The following is an 11149-nucleotide window of genomic DNA, read 5'->3' as shown; positions in this document are numbered from 1 at the left end:
CAGCCACTCTGCCAGCCAGTGCAGAAGTGGGGGTGCCAGCCCCAGGAGCTCACAATAAAGGAGATCTGTGTGGCTGGTGAGTGCGAGCTCTCCTGGGAATGGCCCTTTTACTGGGCTCCAGATGCTGTAGAGTGATTGCTTATATGAAGGCGGGGGAGGCCTCTTTACTGTTTTTCATTTCCTCCTTTTTTGCTTTTTTTCCCCCCCCTGATTTCCTGGTTTTGTTCAGAAGCACAAGAGAGTCATTCATCATTTTTCTTCCAGCACAAGGAGCACTCTCACCTCCCCCTCACCCCTAAATCCCTCCCCACTAGAAAAGAGCACACGTTCACCAGCCAAAAAGGCTCCCAGCGGGGAAGGCAAAGCTCCCCGGCTCCCGCAAGCAGCTCCGGCACAAAGGGCCACATTCTCAGCTGGGTTCAGGAGGTGCCAGCCTCCAAAGGGTGAAGGCCAAAACTCAACGACAGCAGAAACGCTAAGTCAGAAAACGGAAAAAGGATATCGGCAGCGGAGGGAAGCAATTTGCACCAGCTTGAATTACAGGGGATGCAAAGCAGAGAGGAATTTGCATGCTGAGAAGACAGACAGCGCCTCAGGTAACCGGAAAAAAAAGACCTAAGGGACAAAGGGCTGCATAAGTCTCAGCCCGGGTGCCCTGATGGTCACTCGACTCGCCAAAACCTGGGAAAACTTTCCTTGTGGAGTTACCCGCTCACCACCCCCAGCCACCCTGTGGAAACTGGGTGGGCACTGGTCCAAGTATAGTCCAGGATTTGCACTGCTCTACGTGACAGTGACAGCAAGTCACCAGGCCCAGCTTTGGGATGGGCTTCCACCAGTTTGCAGGAGGGGGGGAAAAAGAGGTGAGTACAGATGCAGACATTGAATCCACAGTGATGCCCCCAGGGAAACTTCATTTTAAGGCTTTGCTCCAAAGTCCACTTGGGTTCACAGTCACACTGCTCTCCCCATAGCTTCCTGGTGGCCCCTCCTTGCCCCATCTTGGAGAGAAAGCACTAGAACTATAACATCTCAGTACAGCTGTGGCAGAGAATAGCTCTCTCCAAATGCCCTTGAGAACGTCGTTCAAACTATTGCACACATTTTTATAGAGAAACTGTGTGTTTGCATGAAAACCAGGACAGTGCAAAAACCTGGGGTCTGTTTGGGGCCTTTTGCTTTGGCTGATGACCTGGAAAAAAGGAAATAAAACCCAGACATACAGAAAATGTTCCAGCTTTTGGCTTTGATTTGGTTTAGTCACAGCAGCAACCAAGTCAAAAAGGTCTGCTTATGGTCAAACCCAAGGCTTCTTTTTGGTCCTTTAGATGGAAAAGAAATAGAAGATTGTGGTCAGTACTGGGGCCAGTTGGGTGGAGGGGAGTCTGTGCACCAGGAGCTTCACCAAGGAGGTACATTTATGGCAGAATTTCAGCAAGAGCTAGAAGAGCAATGGAAACAAGCCACCAAAAGCTGGGCCATTTGTGACTAAGCTCTCCCACACCCACTGAGGCAGAGATCTGGGACTCCTGCAGCAGCTGCTCAGGAGGCTCACCAAGCCAAACAGGATCACTGTGCTCCTCCAGGCTCTCCCCCAAACACCACCAGCTGCTTATGCCAACTGAACTGTCATCGTTTCGCAAGACGCAACTGTTACAGCACAGAAACCCAGACAGCCTGTGTCCATGTCTCAGGCAAAGGAAGAGTGTGGAGCCACTTTTCACACATCCTGGATCACTGGGCAACCTGGTGGCTTGCTCTTTGGGGCCACTTTTAGGAGCCTGGCTGTTCACTACCTTTGCTTCCTTTAAAGATGTTCAAAGGTAAATTTTTTTTGCTGCTGGTCTTCCCTCAACATCTTTGCAAGCTTGTTTTGAGGTTCCTTTGTGCTCCCAAGGAGAAATGCCAATATTTCAAAGTTACCTTTTTCTTTTTTTAATGCTTTGGCAGCCAAACCAAAATGATCAGCCCCAGGCAGGAACCAACATGTGGACTCCATCGTACTCCAAACCCAGAGTGTGTCACCTCCACAGCTCCCAGGCTTTCTCCTGCAGAGCTCTGCACCTGACCCTCCCACGCCGGCAGGATAGCCCCTGACAGCTCCCCTCTCTGGAGTAATGGCAGGTTTCAGCAGGTCTTCACCAAGCCAGACAGGTCAAAATGAGCCTGTTAGCACCCTGCTGAAAATATGCAAAATAAATCTGAGAGCAGGCATGGGGAGAGAATGTGAGGCTGGCAGAAATGCAACGAGTGAAAATAAAAGGAAGAAAGAGAGCGCGGCACTTTATAGCGGGTGTGGGGGAAATGAACTGGCTGACCGAAAAAAATGGAAGAAATGTACAGGGCTCTAGGGGAAAAAAAACAGACACAAAGGAAGAAGGAAAGAGGGACTGGGATGAACATATGAACATGGTGTTCTGAATGCACAGGGTCAGCATGGGTATAATGGTGTATATTTTCTTCTCAGTATCAAGAAGATCCAGCAGGTCCCCAAAAGCCTTTTGAAATTCAGGACCAAGCTCTTGCTTTTTCCTGGGTGCAGCAGCTGCTGGATCATTCCTTACCTGCTGGGCTCTCACCCCAAAAAAGTCCAGGCTTCTGCTATTGCTATTGGAAAGAGTATTAAAATAAACTCAAAAAAATCCCAGGGGATTTTGCTTGGAGTCTTTTCAATGTTTTCCTCACCCTGGCATCTTCAAACTAGGTGACATGTGGTACCATCGTGGTTTCTGTCATGTTCATCACTGCAGCAACTTGCAAGCTGTTCAGTCTAAGAAACTTGCTCTCCTGAGATACAATTCCATCACTGAGTCTTCCAGGACCAAAGGATAAGCATCCCCAAGAACAACACACCCAGTGGTACCTGCCTCAATTTCCCTGGCTTCCAGGTGGGGCTTTTACAGTGCAGCAAAGGCCAAAGGCAGGTGACCCCTGACAGTCTGTGCCTGGGAGCCACAAAACCACAGTCAGGGAGGGATGAAATTTCTGACATGAATGACAAAAAGCTGGATGCCAACCCTCACCCCACACAGTTCAGACAGTAGCACAGGAGATGCAGGAGGGAAGCAAGTGGCTCAAAACCCAGACAAGCTCCCAAATGAGGCCAGTCTTACCCTATTCCAGCTACAGACCTGTGTCTTGGCCTTCACAAAGGCCAGGAAAAGCCCTGCACATTTTCTTTAGAAAGGAGCACAACAGTGAAAAGCCCCCAGTAGGAGGGTTTTCCTTTCAGCCTGACCTGGACTGTCCTGTGTATCCGCTGCGAGGGCACGGCTGCCGGGAGCCAGCTCGCCCGCTCGGGAAGGAGAAAAGGGAAGTTAATTTTCTCTGCCAAAATAAAATAGGGAGTTCTTTTCAGATGGCAGGAATGTAACCGTGACGTTTAGTCACTTGCTATTTCTGCTTCCTGGGTATCTCCCTCTACAGGAAAGCCTCTGGACAGACGTCCCCCTCCAGGCAGCATTGCAACACATGTTTGCCCAAACTTGGGTGTCTAAACCTGTTCCAAGGTCCCCACTCTGGCTCCTTGGGGAGCTTTGGGGTTTTCAAGGAGGTTCAGTCTCACCCACTCTGTGTCTTGGCTGCCTTAAAACAGATGCATGAGTTTAGCTGGAAAAGGGCAAACTGGCCTATGGCCGCTCAGGGTCTGACTCACCAGCTGAGCACAGCACAGCCTGGCTCTCCCCGGACATGCAAGCCAGGGCAGAACAGGAGGGTGGCACTGCCCTGCCCCACCAGCCCCTCTCCTGCACGAGGCCAGGTTGGGAGTGGAAGGGAACCAACACCGTGTCTCTGGCTCCAAAGGGCAGCTGTTCACCACCCTCATGGCAGGGGTGCTGCATTAGTTCCACGTTGAGCTGTGATGGTGAGTGACCCTACCTCATGAGCTGGCAACAAAGCTAGCACCCCCAGCTGGACTTCCCAGCTTCAACCTGGGGACAGTATGTGATCCATCGTGTCCCAGTCCCTGCTAGGCTCTGGTTACGTGCCCTCCAGGCACTGTGCTGGCTTCCAGGATTGGAGAGTGAAGAGAGCAGCCCATCCCAGGGTTACTGCAGTGCAGGGCAGACTGCACACCTTGCACAACAAGCCCCAGGTCCTGGTGTCAGGCAGCCAGCCCAGCTCAGGTCATGCTGCTGACACCAGCCACAATTGCAGGGATTTCCAAAGCACAGCCCAGTCTGCCGGCTGCTTGCAGAGGCACCTTCCTCGTCAAGTTACCCCGCTAATTGCAGCCTTGCACTGCAGATGCTTTCTGCCACACACTCTTAAGTCCCACTCATGCATAGATCTTTCTTGGACAAAATTTTGGGAACTTCCCCCATTTAAAAAGTGTTGTAAATCTGATGGGAATCCACTGCTTCAACAGAAGAGCTGCAAAAGGTTACTGCAAGCCTAGCAGAGTTTTTCAGGATGTAGCTTATGTGGCAGTGGGCAGCCCACAGTGGGTTATAAACACTCCCACAGAAGCATTCCCACACTCAATATCAGTATCAGTCTCGAACACAGATAATGATGACAGAAGAGAAGCAAGATACACAATTTAACTGCCAAAAATGCCACTTCATCACAGCATACCATGGAAGGGATATGTGTTCAGCTGACTATCTGCACGTGGGCAGGGAAAAATCAAAGAGCAGGGGGATGGCTTTCCTTAGCACTGTTCCCACCTCTCAAAACTCACTTTCCATAAATTCCCAATGTATGCACTGCTGGCTACCACCTGAAGCAGGATTATGGGCTTGATGGACCTTTGGCCACACCAGTTTGCTTGCCCAGTCATATCTGCACTGCCCAAGCACTTTCAGTGTGGTCTGAATTTACAAAGGTTAGTTTCAGCATGTGCAGGACCTGCATAATGTCCAGGGGTTAAGGTAACAAATCCTTGAAAACAGTCTGATAAAATGAATAAACAAAAAAAATGGAGGAAAACAATAACTGAAATCAATGACAATCATTATTAGAAAGACGGAAGCCTTCCAGCTATCTGGGATTAGAAGAATCTATGTCTGTATTACCATTTGTTACTCTTTTTTACCAGGTACATTTTTTTTAATGCTGAAAATCTTGTGTTTCAGCCCATTGTTAGCTCAGCTGGCCTTTGTCCCCTCAGGATCAGGGTCACAATACTCAAGAGGGCTGAGCACCAACCAAACCACACTTTGTGCATGGGGCTTGCAGGAACTTTACCACCTCCTTGGGTCATCTCTGTCATGTTGAATTAATTTCATCCAAAATAACAAGAGAAAAAGCACAAACAAGTCAAGCCTTGGTTCACAAAGGTGGAGTTGAGCAGAAAGGAGGGGTTAGACTCAAAAGGAGAACCCCCTGTCCAAACACATGTATCTGAAGCAATATTCATAAAGCAAACACTGGAATGATTGGCAAGCAGTGTGCATATTGCACACCTGCCCCTTACCAGCAGGCAAATCTCCAGACGACATCAGCCCTTCTGAAAAGGGATTAAAATAAAAGCACACTGAGTCCATGAACAACCTTTATGTAAAAAGCCATGTGAGAGGTGATAAGTTTCTACAGGCTGACTCCCCACAAACATAAGCAAGGGAAAGTTAACAGCTCTGGGCTCCCAAAATATTTACTCAACTTACTGTTACTCTGACTACTCTCAAGCAGACATTCCCAAAGTCCCATGTTGTCATTTTCATGGCATACCCTTGACTGAAACTCAAATGCAGAGCACCCTTTCCCAAGGGTATTTCCAAGCACTTTACTACAGCAGAAGCAAACAGTGTCCTTGCAGGCTAGAAACAGTGCTATGAAAACCCATCCCATAGGGAGAGGAGGTTGAAGGTTTGCAGCCCCCACTGTGCAACATCCCAGGGTCACATCTGAGCAGTGCCTCAAACTGAAACTGTGGGAGTAATTAAGAAGCCTCAACGAATGGCTTAATTTGAGCAAGGGCCAAGAGGCTGAGATTAGACACCCTTGTGGAGCAGGCTGGGGCATTTTAGTGGTTGCAATTGATGTGAAATTTGGGTTGAGATCTCATCTGGCCAAAAGCCACAGCTTGGGATGCACGGCTGGTGGAGGATGTTGGTATTCTCCACGTTTCCTCACACAGGCTTGGGATACCAGCTCTTATTTTTAGTGCTATTTTCATTTCTTCATGTAATGAGTTCAGTGTTTCAGGCAACCCTGGAGGAGCAGGAAGGACATGTCCTGTAATAAAACTAATTAACTCGTGGAATTTCTAGCCATTATTGTGAAAGTGGCCAAATTCCTCACTCCTGAAAAGCTGCCAAAATGACCATTAATCTGGCTGTGGTCACAAGTGAGATTCCTGTGGCCTCCTGCAACACCCGGCCGGCCCCTGGGACAGAGACTGCAGAAACCAAAGAGGATGTTGCCATTTCCTCACACCAGCTCCCACAGCTCCAGTTTTACTAAACAAGACAGTTGCCTCAGAGGGCTCCATGCCAAATTCCTCCCATTGCCCCCACACTGAGCATGCCTCAGTCATGTGCACAGAGGTCTACACCTCCAAAATCTGCCCAAATCAGAGATTTTGGAATTATTCAAAGCTCTGCAGACTAACATTTCCACCTGCCCAGCCTTTGCCATGCTCTCAGTGACAGGTGCCCTGAGGGGAGCAGGGTACTGAATGTGTCCTGGAGATGTCAGAAATTCTGTTCCCACCACCCAGCTGGGCAAGCTAGTAGGCTGAGCTTTTCTGGTCCCATCTGTAGGTGGTGGGAAGCTGGACTCCTCCACAGAGAAGTTCCAGGCAAGAATCTCATCAAACAAAATCCCTCAATAATGCACAAGCATTAATGGAATCTGTCTTGATCCCTTCGAGCTGGGGGTAACAGGGTCTGTGGGGCTTGGCAGAGAAAAAAAGCATGGAATAAACTCATTTTAGTCACTAAAATCAACAGCCACAAAATGACTCACAATACCCACAGGGAGTCAGTCTATTATGCAAGAAGGCACCATTTTGCCATAGTCTTGTTTTTCTCTCCCTGTTCTGGACTGCTCTTTAAATTTAGTGATAGCAAAGAGGATTAGCCTCTAAATAGTACCTCTGGTGCTGTCCCACTGTCCAGTCCCAGGAATGGTCATATTCCATGAACACCATTAGAAATCAAAATGTCCTGTGTAATGGCCTATAACAAAATGGATCTCTAACAGTCTAAACAAAATCTTCCGCAAATCATCTCTGCAGAAGCCATGGCAGCAGCACTGTTCACCATGGCCACAGGAAAGGCTCTGCTTCCATGGCTACCCATGACCTTAGGACTCCTCATCCCAGTTTCCATCATGGCAGATGATTTACCTATCCATTCACACCACAGTCAGATCAAGATGGTGCTGCAGTGATTCCCCTGCCATTACATCAATCTCGTTCACATACGTTCAGAAGAAGGGAAAGTGAACTCTACATATTAGGGGCTGTATCAAACTCATAGCAGTGGGTATCATGCTAGAAAAAGAAAAAAAAATGCTGATGGAGTTCAATAGTGGAGACAGGGAGAAGGTTCCACCACAGGAACACTGTCTTTGACCAGCTGGACTATGAGGTGCTTTGCCAGAGCCTGGGATGGAGCCTGGAGCAGATCCTTCCAGCCTGAAGAAAGCAGTGGTAAAACTCATTTTAGTGTTACCACTCAGCATTTTCCTTGTACTAGGTCAGCTGCAAACCTAGAAGGGCAAAGCAGCTACCATACAGAAGAAGCACTGCAGCACCCCTGACAAACATCCCCAAGAAGCCAAGACATAATTCAGCACAATTCAGGAATGTGTCTTTACCAAAGGCACTGCAGGGTGAGCAAGGAGGATCAGAAGGAACAGAAAACAGCCATGGAAAGCCCCAGTGTTGTTTGGTTAGCCTCACTGATAACAGAAACACCACGGTGGAAAACCACCTTAACTCTACAACCTCCACACCAAACTGCCCCAGAGGCCAGGACCCTGAGGACACAAACCGAGCACCCAGGGGAGCCCCTGAACCAGCCACCTTGGATTATCCACAACCTTGATAGCTCCACAGCCCTGCTGGGCCTGTGGGGCAGAGCTGCAGCACCAGCTCTGGGCTCTGACAGAGCTCCAGGCCCAGCTCCTCTCCCCATTTCTTCTTGCTTTTGAAGCGCCAGGTGAAACACCAGCAGATGGAGGTGAGCCCCCTGGAAGCAACGGGAGATGTGTGTGTCCACATGGACTTGGGGGAGGCTGCCATTGTCACAAGCCTTGCCTCTGCCCCTGGCTCAGCTCACAGCCAGTGTGCCGAGCACCACAGACAAGACATTCGGGATTCAAATAGAAAATTATCCCTGAGCAACTTTCCAGATGGAAAAAAGGTCAGATTCTGGTGACTTCCCTGCTTCCGTGATTCTCCCTTCACTGAGACCGCTCAGGATCCCTCCTGCTCCCCTCAAGGGAAAATGTTTGAGACTTTGGGATACTAGAGGGTACACCCTGCCCTACAGGTGACAGGTGACACTGAGGGACACACACTTGATCTCTGGAGGTACAAAAAAAGGTCTTGGAGGACACGCAAAACCACAGAAACACCTTCAGCAACTCACTGCACCCACTAGTCACCAGTCCTCCCAGCCTTACCAGCAAGCACTCCTGGGATGTGGACATCAGGTGCTTGTCCTTTTCTCATTTTAAAACGGCAGGAAAAGACTGTGGGAAGGTTGTCGGTCAACCTCTTCACCAAGCTGAGAAAAGTCTATTAGCATGGACTGGGTCTTCCAGAACTAGGTAGAAGGGCAGAAAACAGGCTGCTCTGGATGAGGATCTTGCAGATCTTACAGGGAAATCTTGCTGTGGTTTCAAGCAGAAATACTGGACAAAGATTCAGGGATCTTCCCTATGTTATGGGACAACTGGACTCTCCCACAGACCATACTATGGAAGTGACTGCAACAGCATGTCACTGTTGTAGGTACCCTGCATCACTTGGCTCCAAGGACAAGCTGCAGGGAGACACAAAAACTCCTCTCTAAAGTCACCTCCAGTCAGTAAGGTGTTGGAGGCATGATTAATTTCAAGGCAAGAGCATTAGAAATCCCTTTATCCCACCTGAGCTGGTTTATCTGCAGAAAACTGGAAGGGAAAGCAGGGATTTCAACATGGTCCAATTCCCACCAGCGCTTTGTGTCACTCTCAATTACAGTTCAGAATGAAATACCAAGAAATCGTTCCTCACGGCCGGCAGAATTAATGGGATCTTTGACTATAGAGAGCACCAGGCAGTGAACTTGTTCCCTTACCAGCCAAGAGGCACAGTGCAGCTTTCTTCAGAACAAAAGCTGCGATGTCAAAGGATAGTTAAGGCTTATAAAAGTGACCTGATGTTTCCCAGTATTCCAATCCGTAAGAAAGGCACATGATTACTGATCCTTTCCTTTCTAAAACAATTTACTTCTACTATAAGCTGATGAAGCAAGAGACCTTACCTTCCCACAGGCATCTAGCTAAATCACATGTGGGGAAGAACACTGAACAGAAGACAATCATTAATGCAGTTGCAACAAGCTGTCAAATGCTGGGTTGCAGCAAAGCTCTAATAAATGTGCACTAACCCCTTTCTCCTAAGCCTTTCCCAGGATAATCACGTTTGCTCATAATTGGATGTCAACACACTCATTTAATGAGGTCACACCTGGCCAGTTCATGAAGGAGAAACACCTCCCAGCTTGCTGGCAGTGGCTGGTAAAGGTAGGCAAAGATGTTTCAGCTGGGATTCAGTCTGCTGGAGATAGCTTCTCTTTGTGGAAATTATAATAGGGATTGATTTGCAATCTGCTAAACTGGCAGAAAATTCCTCCTTCCAGAAAAGTGAAGATTTGGTTGGATTAAAGCCCCCTCATGGCTTACCCAGAGTCCAGACAGGGACTAAGACCTGCATGATGTACCATGAGCATGTGCATTAGGACAGGGAGGGAGCGGGGCACAAATGCTGTGAGATCATCTCAGCAGGGATGAAAGGCAGCCAAGAATAATCTGCATATGTCAGGACCCCCAGCAAGGATTTCTGCTTCTCTCCAGGAGCCTGCATCATGGTTAGCCTCCAAATCCCACGGCACACTCAGCACCCATGAAGCAGTGTGTTGTTCCAGGACACAGAGCAAAGGGACACCTAACACAATTCCCTCCCCCAGGCAGACACAGGGCACTAAAGCAGCTTTCTCCACAAGGCTAATGCCATCTTCTGGCAGGTGCAAATAGTAGAGACAGAGTTGGAAAGCCAAGCCTGATGTGTTCTATACGTGCTGCTAAAGGACACCTCAAAAGTGGTCACACATGCACTGATTTAGGCAGCACCTCCTCAAGGAAGACCCAGGGGTGAAGGTGGGTGGAAGTGCTACTGAAAGCGCACACCGTGACAACAGGTTTGCATCCCTCTGGTCTGGAAGCAGCCTGCTATGCAGCCACTGCATCAAAGTTACATACTTCACCTTGATTCAAGGAAAGAAACCAGGAATTCTTAAATCTGGAAACTCTGTACACCACCAAGCTCAGCCCTCCTCTTGTAACAGAAACGCTGTACTTTTTACCTTGGCGTTCCTCTTACTCCATCTACTTAAAGCAAAAGATCCTCCCTGAGGGAATGAGAGCCCCAGCAGGGAAGGCAGCTGTGACCACGCTCGAAGAGCTGGAATTGCCCAATCCAAACAGAAATGCAAAAAAATCTACCAGAGAAACTAAACTGCTGTTCCTCCCAGGTCACTACTGCTGAACACACAACCAAGAGAAGCAGGTACAGGAGTGCTGCTGGCCACTGGCATGAATCCCTGTCTGCACAAACCCAGTCATGTCTGTGGGTAACAGTGACAGCTGCTCTTCGGCCCCAGCTGATACTGCAGCCAGGTCTGGTGCAGAGTCATACACAAACACACCTCTCGCATTCCAGTTTTCACTGTTTTGCCTCCTGAATTGTTTATCTCGGCTCAATTCCTGGATGTGGATAAAACAAACGACATGGACTTTCTCACAGACGAGGCTGGCTTCTTGCTGTTCCCTTGACAAATACCATGCTCAGAGAGTATGAGACTGAAACCCAGAGGAAAGGAAACAACTGCAAAGGGCAAGAAGGAAACAGATCATTTGCCAAGGGACAGTATGAAAACACATTTCTCCTTCGGGCTGGAGCCTTTAAATCTTCCCAGGCTTCCCCCTTCCT

Source organism: Chaetura pelagica, unplaced genomic scaffold (assembly GCF_000747805.2).
Source record: "Chaetura pelagica isolate M959 unplaced genomic scaffold, ChaPel_1.0 scaffold3, whole genome shotgun sequence".
Taxonomy (NCBI): domain Eukaryota; kingdom Metazoa; phylum Chordata; class Aves; order Apodiformes; family Apodidae; genus Chaetura; species Chaetura pelagica.
The sequence above is the reverse complement of the archived record's forward strand: the minus strand, read 5'-3'. Positions refer to the sequence as shown.